The following is a 20,287-nucleotide window of genomic DNA, read 5'->3' as shown; positions in this document are numbered from 1 at the left end:
TATTCAACTGACAAAAAATATAAAGTAAGAGCACATCCAGTATTCAGTGTCTTCTTACTTTGTGTCGGAAACGAAGAAGAGTATCCAATAAAATATGATTTGGTTTTTCCTGAACACTTTATTATCAATCCCAATGGTAATAGTAGTACATTTAATAAGAGAAATATTTCTATCATTAGATTAAAATGTAATTTGTGCAAATCGAAGGATAGAATTAAAAAGATATCTTAATTAGCTATCATAAATGCATATGTTGATCAACTAAATAAAACGTTGATTGTACAATTTTATAATAAAAATAAAATGTTTTTGATTTTTTGACTCAGCAGAAAATGATACCAATAATTACTACCAAGAAGAATACTTAAATACTTTCATACCAAATGGCTTTCTACCATATATGTTTGTTGTCAAGTTTATTATTTCTTACGTATGTTAGTGTCACCGTATATATAATAGACAAAGTTAAAATTGATCTTCCATTGTATATAGGTTATTTATGAAAAATAATATGTCTGTCATGCTAATAAAAAACTTATATACGCCGAATAACTTATGTAATAGCACACATATGGTATATAGAAGTTTTGAAAATAACGTTATACATGCAAAAATTATGATACTGGTCAATGTGCTTCTAAGTATATTCTTATCCCTAAATTCAACTTTCGTCTTTCGAAACTAAGGAATATCCTTTTAAATTTGTGTGAAAATAATTTTTAGTATGTTTATGTTTTGCATATATAACAACTAAAGCATAAGGACAAACATCCTAAATATTGGACTATTGTCACGACCCCAAATTCTCTCCGTAGGATGTCGTGATGGCACCTAGTCTCTAAGACTAGGTAAGCCTATCAATACGGAATAACTGAATATAAACTGAAATTTTTAACAATTACAACTCCCAAAGCCCGGTAAGAATAAGTCACAAGCTTCTAAGAATTTATCCTTAATGTCTCTATACATCAAAGTCTAAAGAAAATAAGGAAGACAACATAATAAAATAGAAGGGGACTCCAGAGTCTGCGGACGCTGGCAGATATACCTCGAAGTCTCCGCGTATGGCTAATTCACTGATGCCTGGTTTGATAGGAAGTACCTGGATCTACAAAAAAGATGTGCAGAAGCGTAATATGAGTACACCACATCGGTACGCAGTAAGTGCTAAGCCTAACTTCGGTAGAGTAGTGACGAGGTCAGGTCACGCCCTACTGGAATAATAAAAGATAGGGTGGAAAGTTTAACAATATAATAATAAAAGTGACAATGGGAATAAATCAAGTAAGTAGTATGTCACAATTTAACTACACAAAATAAGGGCAAACAATACCTCGCGGAAGGAAAAACAAAAATTTATAACTTTAAGAAAATCACCAAAATAACCAAAGGCAAATGGAGCCATAAATAAATATCAACAAGGGCACTCCCGAGGTACCGCCTCGTAGTCCCAAATCATAAATAAATTCACAATATCTCATTTTCTTATATCACCGCGGGAGCCTTCACATTTAATTTTAAAAAAAATATTTTTCACGAAATAGCATCCTGCATTTTAGCTACCCTTATCACACCGCATGACTTCTAGTAGTTCCCTACAAGCCACCCTTATTTCACCACATGCGTTTCAACACCCCGAACCTTATACCACCACATACGTATCAATATCACAATATATCACAATTTGCACCTCAAGTGACCAATTATTTCAACTTGCCAAAAATAAATCAACAACAACATTATTTCCACAATAAGGAGCTCACGGCTCAATCTCAACGAATACAAAAATCTCACAAAATATTCGTAAGTGAATAACTCAACACAAATAATATTTTACAAATTTAACACCTTGCCTCAATACCAAATTTTTAATGTCAAATACTTCATATTAATACTAATTCAATTAAGAAATTCAACTTTCAAATATTGAGCACCGAATAAAGAAACAAAATTTCAACTAAACAGGTAAAACAAGTAGCAAGAAAAATGTTAGGCAAATTTAAAATATAAAAATAGATCAAAAATGATGAATATAACAGGATAAAATAATTTAATTAATATGCAATAGTGATCTACACAATTTAAGGACATAATCTTCCACATTTAGTCTGTGTACACACTCGTCACCTCGTGTATACGACTTTCAACACATCATAATTATCATATCAATACCAATCCTAAGGAAAATTTCCCCCACACAAAGTTAGACAAGTCACTTACCTCGAACTGGGTAATTCTTTACTCTGCTATGCCTTTGCCTCGTAAATTGTCTTCTGAAAGCTTCGTATCTAGTCACAATTAATTCGATTCAATCAATACACATTATTGGAATTTATTCCATATGAAAATACAAAATTTTCAACAAAATCTCAAATTTAACTCAAAAATCGCATGTGGGACCCATGTCTTGAAATCCGACGAAACTCATAAAATCCGATAACTCATTCAATTATGAGTCCAACCATACTAGTTTCACTCAAATCCGACTCTGAATTGATATCGAAGTCTCAAAAATTCGTTTTATGAGATTTATACAATTTTCCCCAAATTTTCATCTCAAAAGACTAATTAAATGATGAAAATAATGATATATTCGTGTATATTGACCAAATCCGAGTTAGAATCACTTACCCCAGTATTTTTCCTTGAAAATCTCTCAAAAATCGCCTCTCTCCAAGCTCCAATTTTTCAAAAATGAAAAATGGGACGAAGCCCCCTTTTTTTATAACTGGAAGTTTCTGTCCAGGCTGCCCTCAATTGCTGCCCCCGATCGCTACCCCTGATCCATCCCTCGATCCTGCCCCCGATCGCGAACGGATGAAGGAAACCAGATATAGGCATCGAAAAAACTCCATCAACTGTTTAAGTCCAAATTTCGATCCGTTAACCATCCGAAACTCACCCGAGGCCTTCAAGACCTCAACCAAATACACCAACAAGTCCTAAAATATCATACGAACTTAGTCGAAACCTCAAATCATATTAAACAACGCTAGAATCATGAATCATACCCCAATTCAAGCTTAATGAAACTTAAGAATTTCTAACTTCTACATTCGATGCCGAAACCAAACAAATAAATTTCGATATAACTCAAATTTTGCACACAAGTCATAAATGACATAACAGAGCTATGAAAATTTTCAGAACTAGATTTCGACCTCGATATCAAAAAGTCAACTCTCCGGTCAAACTTCCAAACTTAAATTCCTATTTTAGCCATTTCAACCCTAATTTAACTACGGACTTCCAAATAAAATTCCGGACACCATACGGAGCTGTTGAAATTATCAAAATTCTATTCCGGGGTCGTTTACACATAAGTCAATATCCGATCAACCTTTTCAAGATAAGTTTTTATTTTGGAGACTGAGTGTCTCAATTCATTTCAAAATCTCTACGGACCTGAAACGACTACCCCGACAAGTCACATAACAACTATAAAGTATTAAATGAGCAGTAAATAGGGGAACGAGTCTACAACTCTCAAAACGACCGGTCGGGTTGTTACATCCTTCCCCTCTTAAACAAACGTTCGTCCTCGAACGAGTTTAGAATTATACCTGGGTGGTGAAAACATGAGGATAACAGCTACGCATATCATTCTCGGTCTCCCAAGTCGCCTCCTCGACCGAATGACCCCTCCACTGTACTTTTACTGAAGCAATGCTCTTCGATCTTAGCTTTCTAAACTGTCTGTCCAAAATGGCCACTGGCTCTTCAACATAAGATAAATCCTTATCCAACTAGACTGAGCTGAATTCTAACACATGAGATGGATTGCCGTGATACTTTCGGAGCATGAAAACATGGAACACTGGATGAACTGCAGAGAGACTAGGTGGTAGTGCAAGTCTGTAAGCCACCTCTCCAACTCTCTCGAGAATCTCAAAAGGCCCAATATACCTAGAGCTCAACTTGCCCTTCTTCCCAAATCTCATAACACCCTTCATGGGTGAAACCTGGAGTAATACTCACTCACTAACCATGAATGCAACATCATGAACCTTCCGATTCGCATAACTCTTTTGTCTAGATTGGGCTGTACGAAGCCGATCCTGAATCAGTTTAACCTTTTCTAAAGCATCCTGAACCAGGTCTGTACCCAATAGTCTAGCCTCACCCGGTTCGAACCAACCCATTGGAGACCGTCACCACCTACCATATAAGGCCTCATACGACGCCATCTGAATGCTCGACTGATAACTGTTGTTGTAAGAAAACTCCACAAGTGGCAAGATTTGGTCTAAGCACCCCCAAAATCTATCACACAAGCACGAAGTATATCCTCCAGTATCTGAATAGTGCGCTCGGACTGCCTGTCCGCTGAGGGTGAAATGATGTACTTAACTCTACCCGAGTACCCAACTCTCGTTGTACGACTCTCTAGAACCGTGATGTAAACTGCGTACCCCGGTCAGAGACGATAGATACTGGTAAGCCATGAAGCCTAACAATCTCGCGAATGTAAACCTGAGCCAGCTGCTCCGAAGAGTAAGTAGTAACCACAAGAATGAAATGAGCTGACTTGGTCAATCTATCCACAATCACCCAAACTGCATCAAACTTCCTTTGAGTTCGTGGGAGCCCAACAACGAAATCCATAGTGATCCACTCCCATTTCCATTCTGGAATCTCTAACCTCTGAAGCAATCCACCCGGTCGTTGATGCTCATATTTTACCTGTTGACAATTTAAGCACCGGGCTATATACTCCACTATGTCTTTCTTCATTCGCCTCCACCAATAGTGTTGTATCAAGTCCTGATACATCTTTGCAGCACCCGGATGAATGGAGTACCGCAAACTGTGAGCCTCTTGGAGAATCAACTCATGCAAACCATTTGCATTAGGCATACATAGCCTGCCCTGCATCTGTAATACACTGTCATCTCCAATAGTGACTTCTTTGGCATCACCGTGCTGAACTATGTCCTTAAGGACAAGCATATGGGGGTCATCATACCGACGCTCCCTGATACGATCATACAGAGAAGACTGAAAAACCACACAAGCCAAAACTCGGCTCAGCTCAGAAACATCCAATCTAACAAACTGGTTGGCCAAGGCCTGAACATCTAAGGCTAAAGGCCTCTCTGTTACCGGTAAATATGCTAAGCTGCCCAAACTCTTCGCCTTACGACTCAAGGCATCGGCCACTACATTAGCCTTCTCGGGATGATAAAGAATGGTGATGTTATAATCCTTAAGCAAATCCAATCACCTCTGCTGCCGCAAATTAAGATCCTTCTGTTTAAACAAATACTGTATACTTTGGTGATCTAGATAAACCTCACAATGGACGTCGTACAAATAATGCTGCCAAATTTCAAGGCATGAACAATAGCTGCTAACTCAAGGTCGTGGACCGGATAATTTTTCTCATGTACCTTTAACTGTCTGGACGCATAGGCAATCACCCTACCATCTTACATCAACACTGCGCCGAGACCAATGCGCGATGCATCACAATACACAGTATAAGACCCTGAACTGTAGGCAATACCAATACTGGGGCTGTAGTCAAAGCTGTCTTGAGCTTTTGAAAGCTCTCCTCACATTCCTCGGTCCACCTGAACGGAGCACCCTTCTTGGTCAATTTGGTCATATGTGCAACAATAGAAGCTAAACCCTCTACAAATCGGCGATAATACCCCGCCAAGCCAAGAAAACTCCGGATCTCAGTAGCTGAGGACAGTCTGGGCCAACTCCTGCACTACTTCAATTTTCTTTGGATCTACCTGGGGGGAGATCCCCTTGTTCGTTACCACATGACCCAAAAATCCTACTGAATCAAGCCAGAATTCACACTTTGAAAATTTTGCATACAACTTCTTTTCTCTCAAAGTCTGAAGCACAGTTCTCATAAGTTATTCATGATCCTCCCAGCTCCGGTAATACCCCAGAATGTCGTCAATAAACACAATGACGAAAGAATCAAGATATGGCTAAAATACACTGTTCATTAAGTGCATAAATGTTGTTGGGGCGTTGGTCAGCCCAAATGACATTACAAGAAACTCATAATGACCATACCGAGTCCTGAAAGCAGTCTTCGGTATATTTGGCTCCCGAATCTTCAACCGATGATAGCCTGAATGCAAGTCGATCTTAGAGAACACTCTTGCACCCTGAAGCTGATCAAATAGGTCATCAATGCGTGGCAATGGATACATGTTCTTCACTGTAACCTTGTTCAACTGGCGGTAATCAATACACATCCGCATTGAACCATCCTTCTTCTTCACAAATAAGACAAGAGCACCCCAAGGCGATACATTAGGCCGAACAAAACCCTTATCAAGCAGCTCCTGTAACTGCTCCTTTAATTCCTTCAATTCTGCAGGGGCCATACAATATGGTGGAATAGAAATGGGCTGAGAGCCCGGTAACAAATCAATACCAAAGTCGATATCCCTGTCAGGTGGCATACCCGGAAGATCCGCTAGAAATACATCAGGAAAATCCCTTACTACAGGAACTGAATCCACGGTAGGAGTATCAACACTAACATCTCTCACATAGGCCAGATACACATCACACCCCTTCTCAACCATTTGTTGAGCCTTAAGAAATGAAACAACCCTGCTAGTAATATGATCCAAGGTACCTCTCCACTCGAGCCACGGTAGACCTGGCATAGCCAACGTCACCGTCTTGGTGTGACAATCAAGGATAGCATGATAGGGCAACAACCAGTCCATGCCCAAAATAATATCGAAATCCACCATACTGAGCAATAATAAATCAGCTCTGATCTCAAAACCACTGATAACAATCAAACACGACTGATACATGCGGTCAACAATAATAGATTCACCCACGGGTGTAGATACATAAATAGAAGAACTCAAAGAATCACGGGATATGCCCAAATACAGGGCAAAATAAGATGACACATAAGAATAAGTGGAGCCTGGATCAAATAAGATTGATGCATCCCTATGACAGATCGGAACAATACCCGTGATAACAGAATCGGATGCAACTGCCTCCGTCCTAGCAGGAAGGGCATAATATATGGCCTGACCTCCCCTTCTAGGGTGACCTCTACCCGTCCGACCTCCACCTCTAGCTGGCTGTGCATGTGGAGTGGCAGCTGGTGCAGTAATCATGGTCTGAGAAGCCTGAGGGCCCTGTGGAATGGGTGGGGCCTGAGAAATATGTAGAGGTGCACCCCTCCTAAGTATGGGGCAATCCCTCATGATATGACGAGTGTCACCACACTCAAAACAAGCCCTTGGAGGACGTGGCTGCTGGGACTGGCTCGGGCCTGATCGACTGGACTGCCCACTGAAAGCAACCCGTACAGGAGGTACAGTAGACACTAGAGGTGCATAATATGGAACCAGGGTTCTGGGAGTAGCCAGAATATTGTTGAAACCTGGAAGTGCTGAATGAATAAGACGGCTCACATAGCCTCTACCATGACGGGCTGCAGCTGGGGTACAAGAATTGTTATATGTGCCAGACTCTCGAGGTCTCTTAGCTTCCCTCTCTTCTCTCTCCTGGACCCACATACCTTACAATCTCGTAGCAATTGACACCACCTATTGGTATGTGATCTCCATCTCCAGCTCTCGGGCAATACTGAATCTGATACTAGGGTGGATCCCCTTAATAAATCGACGAACCCGCTCACGAATAGTAGCAACCAAGGCTGGTGTATGCCTAGCAAAATCACTAAATCAGACCGCATATTCTGACACGGTCATAGCACCCTGTCGCAGCTGCTCAAACTATGCGCGCCATGCATCTCTAAGACAGGATTTCAAGAATAACAGGATTATTCTGTCTTATAAAGAGTCGACTCTGGTATAACAAGATTATTCTTTTTAGATGCTTCCGGCGTAATCAAAATAATATTTCTATGCCATGCATTACTTGCAAATTTCATATCAAGAGGCATGACACTGTTAGCAATAATAGCAAGTGGTGTACCAACAACGATTTTATTGTGAGGCCACCCACTTTAGATTTGATATACATCTTCAAACAACTTAAATAACCATCATAAATATATCAAAGCAGAGGAATGATATTAAATTTATCAGGAAAGCAAAATTGATAATATTGTATGAAGCACGTATGACAAAGTGTCAAACGATCGAAATAATTGCCCAGAGTTCTTATTAATAAATCGTTTGGTAGAAATTTAATGGGTTGGGAAGTGATTTCTATCAAGTACTACGAGTTGTTCTAAAATAGACAAAAGCAGAGACTGCAAAAGCTAGCTTGCCAAAGTTATGCTTCTGCCTTCAAATGAAAAGATTCAACCGACAAGAAATATAAAGTAAGAACATATCCAGTATTTAATGTCTTCTTACTTTGTGTCGGAAATGAAGAAGAGCATCCAATAAAATATGATTTGGTTTTTCCTGAACACTTCGTTATCAATCCCAATGGTAATAGTAGTACATTTAATAAGAGAAATATTTCTATCATTAGATTAAAATATAATTTGTGCAAATCGAAGGATAGAATTAAAAAGATATCTTAATTAGTTATCATAAATGCATATGTTGATCAACTAAATAAAATGTTAATTGCAAAATTTTATAATAAAAATAAAATATTTTTGATTTTTTGACTCAACAGAAAATGATACCAATAATTACTACCAAGAAGAATACTTAAATACTTTCATACCAAATGGCCTTCGACCATATATGTTTGTTGTCAAGTTTATTATTTCTTACGTATGTTAGTTTCACCGTATATATAATAGACTAAGTTAAAATTGATCTTCCATTGTATATAGGTTATTTATGAAAACAAATATATCTGTCATGCTACTGAAAAACTTAGATACGTCGAATAGCTTATGTAATAGCATACATGGTATATAGAAGTTTTGACAATAACGTCATACATGCAAAAATTATGATACTGGTCAATGTGCTTCTAAGTATATTCTTATCCCTGAATTCAACTTTCGTGTTCCGAAACTAAGGAATATACTTTTAAATTTATATGAAAATAATTTTTAGTATGTTTATATTTTGCATATATAACAACTAAAGCACAAGGACAAACATCCTAAATATTGGACTATTGTCACGACCCTAAATTTTCTCTGTAGGATGTCGTGATGGCACCTAGTCTCTAAGACTAGGTAAGCAAATCAATGCGGAATAACTGAATATAAACTGAAATTTTTAACAATTACAACTCCCAAAGTTCGGTAGGAATAAGTCACAAGCTTCTAAGAATTTATCCTTAATGTCTCTATACATCATAGTCTAAAGAAAATAAGGAAGACAATATAATAAGATAGAAGGGGACTCCGGAGTCTGCGGACACTGGCAGATATACCTCGAAGTCTTCGCGTATGGCTAATTCACTGATGCCTGGTCTGATAGGAAGTACCTGGATCTGCACAAAAAGATGTGCAGAAGCATAGTATGAGTACACCACATCGGTACCCAATAAGTACTAAGCCTAACCTCGGTAGAGTAGTGACGAGGTCAGGTCAGGCCCTACTGAAAAAATAAAAAACAGGGTGGAAAGTTTAACAGTATAATAATAAAAGTGACAATGGGAATAAATCAAGTAAGTAGTATGTCACAATTCAACTACACAAAATAAGGGCAAACAATACCTCGCAGAAGGAAAAATAAAAATTTACAACTTTAAGAAAATCACCAAAATAACCAAAGGCAAATGCAGTCATAAATAAATATCAACAAGGTCACTCCCGAGGTACCGCCTCGTAGTCCCAAATCATAAATAAATTCACAATATCTCATTTCCTTATATCACCGTGGGAGCCTTCACATTAAATTTTAAAGAAAATATTTTTTTCGAAATAGCATCCCGCGTTTTAGTCACCCTTATCACACCGCATGACCACGCGTATCAAGCCACCCTTATCTCATCGCATGCGTTTCAACACCTAGACCTTATACCACCGCATGCGTATCAATATCACAATATATCACAATTTGCACCTCAAGTGCCCAAATATTTCAACTTGCCAAAAATAAATCAACAACAACATTATTTCCCCAATAAGGAACTCATGGTTCAATCTCAATGAATACAAAAATTTTACAAAATATTCGTAAGTGAATAACTCAACACAAATAATATTTCACAAATTTAACACATTGCCTCAATACCAAATTTTTAATGTCAAATACTTCATATTAATAATAATTCAATTAATAAATTTAACTTTCAAATATTGAGCACCGAATAAAGAAACAAAGTTTCAACTAAACAGGTAAAGCAATTAGCAAGAAAAATGTCAGGCAAATTTAAAACATAAAAATAGATCAAAGATGATGAATATAACAGGATAAAATAATTTAATAAATATGCAATAGTGATCTACACAATTGAAGGACATAATCTTCCACATTTATCCCGTGTACACACTCGTCACCTCATGTACATGACTTTCAACGCCTCACAATTATCATATCAATACCAATCCTAAGGGAAATTTCTCCCACACAAGGTTAGACAAGTCACTTACCTCGAACCGGATAATTCTTTACTCTGCTATGCCTTTGCCTCATGAATTGGCTTTCAAAAGTCTAGTATCTAGTCACAATTAATTCAATTCAATCAATACAAATTATTGGAATTTATTACATATGAAAATACAAAATTTCCAACAAAATCCGAAATTTAACACAAAAATTGCCCGTGGGGCCCACGTCTCGGAATCCGACGAAACTCACAAAATCTGATAACCCATTCAATTACGAGTCCAACCATACTAGTTTCACTCAAATCCGACTATGAATCAACATCGCAGTCTCAAAAAATCGTTTTATGAGATTTATACAATTTTCCCTAAATTTCCATCTCAAAAGACTAATTAAATGATGAAAATAATGATATATTCGTGTATATTGACCAAATCTGAGTTAGAATCACTTACCTCGATGTTTTTCCTTGAAAATCTCTCAATAATCGCCTCTCCCCAAGCTCCAATTTGTCAAAAATGGAAAATGGGATGAAGTCCCCCTTTTTTATAACTTGAAGTTTCTGTCCAGGATGCCCCCGATCGCTGCTCCCGATCCTGCCCCCGATCGTGAACGGATGAAGGAAACCAGATACAGACATCAAAAAAATTCCAGTAGCTGTTTAAGTCCAAATTTCGATCTGTTAACCATCCGAAACTCACCCGAGACTTTCAAGACCTCAACCAAATATACCAACAAGTCCTAAAATATCATATGAACTTAGTGTAAACCAATCACATCAAACAACGCTAAAACTATGAATCATACCCAATTCAAGCTTAATGAAACTTAAGAATTTCTAACTTCTACATTCGATGCCGAAACCAAACAAATAAATTCCGATTGACCTCAAGTTTTGCACACAAGTCATAAATGACATAACGGAGCTATGAAAATTTTCAGAACTAGATTTCGAACCCGATATCAAAAAGTCAACTCCCCGGTCAAACTTCCAAACTTAAATTCCTCTTTTAGCCATTTCAAGCCTAATTTAACTATAGACTTCCAAATAAAAATTCGGACACGCTCCTAAGTCCAAAATCACCATACGGAGCTGTTGAAATTATCAAAATTTTATTTTGGGGTCATTTACATATAAGCCAACATCCAGTCAACCTTTTCAACTTAAGTTTTCATTTTGGAGACTAAGTGTCTCAATTCATTTCGAAATCTCTCCGGACCTGAACCGACTACCCCGACAAGTCACATAACAGCTATAAAGTATAAAATGAGCAGTAAATTGGGGAACGGGACTACAACTCTCCAAACGACCAGTCGGGTCATTACAACTATATTTACCACAATATGTTTTCTCGGACGAACAACTGTATGTTCCACTTTCAAGAGGGATGTCAATATCGACAACAAGAGATTTGGTTAAGGCAGAGCAACCAAAGCATTAGGAGAAAACATACACAAAATAATATTGTCCATAAAGAAGTGTTCGGTAAAATACCATAATATTAAATACTTTTAAACTATAATAGATAATTATCTAACTAACATGAAAAAAATGATCATTTGTGTAAGTTTTGATGATGTCCTTTTATTTTAAATTCATGTATTATGCTAATGTTGTAATGACCCGACCGGTTGTTTTGAGATCTAGCATGTCGTTCGGCGGTTTGAGGCCTTGAGTAGTTTCACTTCAGGTATTATGACTTGTGTGCGTGGTCGGAATTGAATTTCGGGAAGTTCAGAGTTGATTTGGAAAGAAAACTCTCATTTCGGAAGCTTTAAGTTGAAAGAATTGACTAAGGTTTGACTTTTGGGTAAACGACCTCGGAATTGGAATTGGAAGGTTCCAACACGTTTGTATGATGATTTTGGACTTGGGCGTATGTCCGGATAGGGTTTTGGATGACCCAGGAGCGTTTCGGCGCCTATTGTGGAAGGTTAACGTTTTGGAAGAATTCCATAAATTTGGGTTGAAGTATATTTTTAATGCTATCGGTGTCCGTTTGGGATTTTGAGCCTGGAAATAGCTTCGTATGGTGATTCTGGTCTTAGGAGCGTGTTCGTATATGGATTTGGAGATCCTTAGGTCATTTTGGGGTCATTTGGCAAAAGTTGGAATTTTAAGGTTTTGGGAAGTTTGACCGGGAGTGGACTTTTTGATATCGGGGTCAGATTTTGATTCCGGAAGTTGGAGTAGGTGCGTAATTTCGAATGTGACTTGTGTGCAAAATTTGAGGTTAATCAGACGTGATTTGGTAGGTTTCAGCATCGAATGTAGAGATTTGAAGTTCTAAAGTTCATTAAGCTCTAATTGGGGTATGATTCATGATTTTGATGTTGTTTGATGTGATTTGAGGCCTTGAGCAAGTTTGTGTTATGTTATGGGACTGGTTGGTGTGGTTGGACGGGGCCCCGTAGGCCTCGGGTGTGTTTCGGGGTGGTTTCAGATCAATTCGTGCTGTTTTGGTTGCTGCTGTTGCTGCTGTTGCTGGTTCTGATGTTGTCCTTTGCGAACACGAAGGGAGTCCCGCGATCGCGAAGGGATGATTTTTGGGCTGCTAATGGTTGTTCATCACGAACTTGGCACGAGGGTTGCGAACGCGGAAGAGGGTTTGGAACAGCCTACGCGAACGCGGGAGAGATGCCGCGAACACGTAGAAGGAAGAGGGAGCGGGGCGTGGAGCAGTTGGCCTTCGCGAACGCGGATGGTGGAACGTGAACGCGAAGGGTGGTGGTCTCAAATGTTCGCGACCGCGACCAAGATGACGTGAATGCGAAGAGGAAATTGGAGGCAGTGTTTCTTTGGCCTTCGCGATCGCGATGGTCTTTCCGTGATCGCGAAGAAGGGCGGACCTGGGCAGTGAAGTTTAAAACGGGAATTTGGCCTTCTTTCTTTTCATTTCCTCTATCGGAGCCGATCATGGAGCGAATTTGGAGCACTATTTCCAGCATCTATCATAAGGTAAGTGATTTCCACCTATTCCAAGTTAAAAACATGGTAATTGAATGGATTTAAACATAAAAATTAGTAAAAATTTGGGATTTTAAAGAAAAACATAGAAATTTATATTTTTGGATATTGACCACAAATTTGGGCATGGAATTAGGAATAAATCATATATTTGAGTTCGTAATGTTATGGGTGATGTTTATCTTTGAAAAGTTTCGGAATCCGGGCATGTGGGCCCTAAGGTTGCTTTATCGACTTTTCGAGAGGAGTTAGGAATTTGTCTAAATTTATTTGTTATGAGTATTAGAGTGCATTTTTATTGGTTTTCACATTGTTTGACTATATTTGGAGAGGCAGGCATCGGTTTGAGGTGTTAGAGGGGCTTTGGAGCCGGTTATGGAACTTCAGAGCGAGGTAAGTCTCATGTCTAACTCTGTGAGGGGGAAATTACCCCTAGGTGTTGTAATTGATATTTGTTACTTGTTGCGGGGGCTACATACGCACGAGGTGACGAGAGTCCGTACGTAGCTAGATTCATGTCATTGTCCGGGTAGACTTAGGTTCATACCATGCTATACTTGTATTATTTGGGTTATCCTTGCTCGTTTAATTCCTTTATTTTGCTTTACGACTTGAGACTAGACATGCGTAGAGTGATAGACTCGCATTTGTAGAGATTTGATAAGTTTCATGATTTTTCGCGGAATAATGGTGTTCCTCCTACGGATTACTCACGCGCCATACGTTTTCATTGAAAGGTTTTCCTTAAAAAAATTTATAACTCACACGTTTATTCGTGAGTGGAGGTCAAGGACCCGTTTAAACTTCTTATTCTAATGGGATCGGGCCGTTCGCCTCGACAGGATTTATGTATCACACTCTCATGGGAGTGGGCCGTTTGCCTCGACAGTATAATAAATGCATCTATGGTTCGTGCTATTCGACTCTCGGCAGAGCATAAATTATGATGGGATCTATCCGTACGCCTCGGCATTTCTATAAAATTTTCTCATGAAATCATGCGTAATATATGGCAAAAAGCCAGTGTATCTGTGAGCTTTTGCTGATTTGAATTATACTAACCTATTTGGTGAGATCCATTATATATATATATATATATATATATATATATATATATATATATATATATATATATATATATATATACACACACACACATATGCTTCGGTCAAGGAGGAAATTGCTAATTGAGGGCTCGAGTTTATTGTAAAGAGGAGAATTGTACCACGTGTGTATAGTTATTTATTTTATTTATTTACTCTGCCTCATAATTGTGCACCTTTTTACTGTACCTGATATTATTAGACCACTAGTAAGTGTCGATGTCGACCCCTCGTCACTATCCCTCCGGGGTTAGGCTGTATACTTATTGGGTACACGTTGATTTACATACTCATACTATACTTGCTACATATTTTTGTGCAGGTACATTTATGTCTGATGGTCCTTTGGCGCGAAGGCGCGGATGATGCATGGACTTACCGCGAGCTGCATTTCATGTTATGATCCGCAGCCGACAGAGTCTCCTTCAGAGTTATTTATATTTTTCGTGTCTAATTTATATTCCGGACAGATGTTGTATTTTATTTTACTTCATAGTTGTTGCTCATGTACTTGTGACATCGAGTTTTGGGGGTGCTTACGGGTTATTCATTAATGTAGTTGCGAAAAAGCGAAAAATATTTCCATTCATTTTGTATATCCCACTTTGTATTATGTAATTAAAGAAAATTATGATTTCAAATACTGATATGAGTAATTAGGATAATCATTTATTGTTGGCTTGCCTGACCGCGGTGTTAGGCGCCATCATGACCTTTAATGGATTTTGGGTTGTGACAACATGGTATGAGAGCACTAGGTTCACTTAGGTCTCACGAGTTATGAGCGATTCTAGTAGAGTCTTGCGAATCGATACAGAGATATCTGTACTTATCATCGATAGGCTACATGACTGTTAGGAGCACTTCCCTTTCTTGATTCCTCATCGTGCGATTTGATTCCTTTGAGGCTTATGCCTTTATATCCTTCCTACTGATTCTTATACGATGTTCAGCGCTCGTGTTAATTGGGCATCGAGGAGTTGTAGTGGTACTACAGACGTGGGCAGGATGTTTCTCACTGCGCATTCGAGCAAGTTATTATCGTCTTCTTGTGGAAGGATGTTCTGTCATTTCAGCTCAGTAGCTGTGTTTTCAATGGTTTCAAGGCTGCGCGTAGATTGCTATGATGTTCAGACGTTGTTATCGCACCGTGTTGGTGTAATGGTATAGTGCTTGTTTATGTGTCGAGGAAGTGAACGACTTGAAAGGAGGTTTCTCTCAGTGCATGATTTAGAGGTTCAACATTCTATTTCCAGCGGAGGAAAGGCAATCGGACTATGAATGTTCAGGTTTGGGATCATGGAGTAACGAGACTTGGTATTTTCAAGCGTGGTGGAATTCTTAATTGTGATGTGGTGTCATCGTCCTTGTTGAACACGTTAAGGTTCGCCGGTGTTATGGTCTTCATCAATTTGTCTTCGGGGCAGGGTAGTGTGAAATGGTGCCGGAGGAGCGGTTGTCAGAGATAGCGGAGTGTAGCGATTTCGGAATCAAATGGATGTTTCTAATGTTGATGGCTAGAGAAGGATGATATTCTAGGAGGCTTGGAGTTGGTGGCAATTTATTAGCTCAAGCGTTACGGAGATAGATTCGGATTTGAGGCAACAATTGGGCAGCGAAGGACGAGGAAGGTCATGTGGGAGGTGTTTTGCGGTGGTTGAATTGCTAGAAGATCAAGTATGAAAAGCGAAAGTCGAGGAGTTACTTAAAGGATAGGGTTTAACCAAAGTGGGAGAGTGGCAGAGTAACATATGGGTTCCATGGTAGGATGGCCACATGCCTTGAGGAAAGTTTGGAGCCATTTGGAAATTCATGGTGGGCAGAGACTAGGTCCACAGATTTTATTTGGATGCAACATGACTTCGATCTTGGAATGCATTGTTGGACATTTAGCTGACATCAATGGGGAAGAAGGAATCTCTGTGGGTCCCAGGGTTATGTAATTGTTGCTTCAAGTTAAGCGGGAGAGCCCCAACGTCTATGATTGGATTGCGTGGTTGTCTACTTGTGCAGTTTCTTGTTATTGGCGTATTGGTGGGTTATTACGACTAAGGAAAGAAAACATCAGTGGTAATTTGAGCAAAGAATTTGAGGAATGTGTGTTATATTTGGCCTTATCGGTTCATGTTAAGGTTTTGGGATGACTCAGAGTCTATGCTTCATGTGGATGTGATGTACAAGGAAATGAATTCAGCCGGTTGCTTATTTGAGAGGGTGTTCATGTGCTAGTAGGGCCTTGGAGTTTGATTGTATTCGAGAACAAGTCAGAGTGGGTGACTCTCAATAATGGTCCTAGTAGGTTCAAAATTTAAGTGCGGTGCCTAAGGTTTTCGAGTCCGTGGTATGGTCAAGTATCGAGCTTTTGCAGTGGATTATGAAAGGGGCTTGGAGTGTTCCATGTTATCTTTGGTCTGCGGTGTAGCGTTAGAGGAACGGGAGAAAACAACTTCGGATTCATAGAGGAATTTTCAGAATAGGTGTACTAGTTGAAGATGCGAATATACACACAAGGAGGGTATGGGATGTTTCGTGGGTTTTGAGACAGCATGGCCTCGTGAAATAAGGTCGCTCAGGATGAATGCAGATTTGGGTTCGTTATGTTTTAAATGGAGCTATTATTATTATTATTATTATTCCTAAGGCAAGTCTGGAGTAAATTAGAAGAAGTCGGATCGGTTAGCAATGGTTGAATTGGCATGACGGTGACAATGATCAATTCCTTCAGCGTGTTGAGTTATGCATGTGATTTGTGGCAGTGCGCGCGAGGCTTGATGACTGCCGTAATTGATTTATTTGGAGGCATTCGAGTATCATGGACTGTTATGTGTAGATGAATCCCGGAAGAATTATGGTGTTTTGGACCACTACTCGAGGTTTGTATTTTTTTTCTGCGGTTATGGGAATTCAGTCATGTGTTGCAATGGTTCTCCAGAATTGAGTTAAGTGAATGGTTTCTATATGATGAAGTGTGTACCCTATTAGTGGTTCAGAAGTTTTGATGAAATTCTTGTACTCTCACGTATTGGCATGTTAGGTGCAGTGAGTGGCATGTGAATTGGAAGTTGAGGATCAAGGTTGCAGTTCGGTGTAGACAAGGATGTTACGAGCTTGGATGAGCAGGAAAAGATTCAGATGTTTTGAGTAAGCTGGTATTGTCTTTAGCGTCACCTGAGATCAGTGTCCTGTGTAAGAGGTTTTGTTTACTGATCTGCGGATTCTCGATTTGCTTTACAACATTGTATGGCCAGTGGTATGGATGTGCAGGCTTTGTTACCTAGTGCGAAAGGCCGTGGGAGCGTATCCCCCGGGAAGATTGCATAGGTGTGGCATGCAGTCACTTGATTGATTAAAGATTGAAACCAAGTATGGAAATTATGGTACTATCGCTAAGGTGAGGGTTTAGGCCTGGAAGATGCTCTATTCATTTGGTTGTGAGCTGCGGAAGTTGTTTCGGATTCGACGGTTGTTCTTGTGTTTCATGGGAAAAATGTTATTGTGGATCCTTGAAAGGTTATTGGCCCAGTACGGTACGATCAGAATCGGCTTGGGGTCTGTGGATGGATCTAAATGTGAGTGTGTGCTCTATATTGGGCTAGATGCGCTCATTTCAGCATAACATTGTTTACGGAGGAGTCTTCGGGCCTTGGATGTTATTTATGTCGTCAGCTATTTCATGTGAATTATGTGGTGCATGGTGTGAATTCAATAAGGGTATACAATCATGTTTGGTACAGTGTGTAACGATTGATACAGTGTTCGTATGTTGGGAACATACCTGGTAGAGAATTTTAGATGTTGGAATTTGGCTCTAAGGCTAACTTGACTAAATAAAAGGGAAAAATTTCAGGTTTGCTCGAGCTAATGTACTCAACTGGGTTGTGGTAACACGGGTAGGTGCACGAGGTGTTAAACAATGATTTTGGACAATTTCAGAGTAGTTCTTAGCACGTTCGAGGACGAACGTATGTTTAAGTGGGAGTGAATGTAACGACCCGACCGGTCGTTTTAAGCTCTAGAGCGTCGTTCGACGGTTTGAGGCTTTGAGTAGTTTCACTTCAGGTATTATGACTTGTGCGTGTGGTCAGAATTGAATTTCGAGAGGTTCGGAGTTGATTTGGAAAGAAAACTCTCATTTCGGAAGCTTTAAGTTGGAAGAATTGACTAAGGTTTAATTTTTGAGTAAACGACCTCAGAATCGGGATTGGTAGGTTCCAACAGGTTCGTATGATGATTTTGGACTTGGAAGTATGTCCGGATCGGGTTTTGGATGACCCGGGAGCGTTTCGACGCCTATTGTGGAAGGTTGGCGTTTTGGAAGAATTTCATAAATTTGGGTTGAAGTATATTTTTAATGCTATCAGTGTCCGTTTGGGATTTCGAGCCTAGGAATAGCTCCGTATGGTGATTCTGGTCTTAGGAGCGCGTCCGGATATGGATTTGGAGATCCATAGGTCATTTTGGGGTCATTTGGCGAAGGTTGGAATTTGAGGGTTTTGAGAAGTTTAACCGGGAGTGGACTTTTTGATATCGGGGTCGGATTCCGATTTCGGAAGTTGGAGTAGGTCCGTAATGTCGAATGTGACTTGTGTGCAAAATTTGAGGTCAATCGGACGTGATTTGATAGGTTTCGGCATCGAATGTAGATGTTTGAAGTTCTAAAGTTCATTAAGCTCAAATTGGGGTGCAATTCATGATTTCGATGTTGTTTGATGTGATTTAAGGCCTCTAGTAAGTTTGTGTTATGTTATGGGACTGTTTGGTGTGGTTGGACGGGCCCCAGTGGGCATCGGGTGTGTTTCGGATCAATTCGGGCTGTTTTGGGTGCTGCGGTTGCTGGTTCTGATGTTGTCCTTCGCGAACGCGAAGGCAGTCCCGCGATCGCGAAGGGAGGATTTTTGGACTGCTGATGGTTGTTCATCGCAAACATGGCACGGGGGCTGCGAACGCGGAACAGGGTCTGGAACAGCCTACGCGAACGCGGGAGAGCTACCGCGAACGCGTAGAAGGAAGAGGGAGAGGGGCCTGGAGCAGTTGGCCTTCGCGAACGCGGCTGGTGGAACGCGATCGCGAAGAGTGGTGCTCTCAAATGTTCGCGAACGCGACCAAGATTACGCGAACGCGAAGAGGAAATTAGAGGAAGTGTTTCTTTGGCCTTCACGATCGCGATGGTCTTTCCGCAATCGAGAACAAGGGCGGACCTGAGCAGTGAAGTTTTAAACGGGAATTTGGCCATCTTTTATTTCATTTCCTCCATGGGAGCCGATCTTGGAGTCATTTTGGAGCACTATTTCCAGCATCAATAATTAGGTAAGTGATTTCCACCTATTCCAAGTTAATAATATGGTAATTGAATGGATTTAAACATGAAAATCAGTAGACATTTGGAATTTTGAAGAAAAACCTAGAAATTTATATTTTTGGATATTGACCACGAATTTGGGAATGGAATTGAGAGTAAATCATATATTTGAGTTCGTAATGTTAAGGGTAATGTTTATCGTCGAAACGTTTCAGAATCCGGGCACGTGGGCCCGAGGGTTGCTTTATCAACTTTTCGAGCGGAGTTGAGAATTTGTCTAAATTGATTTTTATGAGTATTAGAGTGCATTTTATTACTTTGCACATTGTTTGACTATTTTTGGAGATGCGGGCATCAGTTTGAGGTGTTAGAGGGGCTTTGGAGCCAGTTATGGAACTTCGGAGCGAGGTAAGTCTCCTGTCTAACTCTGTGAGGGGAAAACTATCCCCTAGGTGTTGTAATTGATATTTGTTACTTGTTG

Source organism: Nicotiana tomentosiformis, chromosome 5 (assembly GCF_000390325.3).
Source record: "Nicotiana tomentosiformis chromosome 5, ASM39032v3, whole genome shotgun sequence".
Taxonomy (NCBI): Eukaryota; Viridiplantae; Streptophyta; class Magnoliopsida; order Solanales; family Solanaceae; genus Nicotiana; species Nicotiana tomentosiformis.
Note: the sequence above shows the minus strand (reverse complement) of the source record.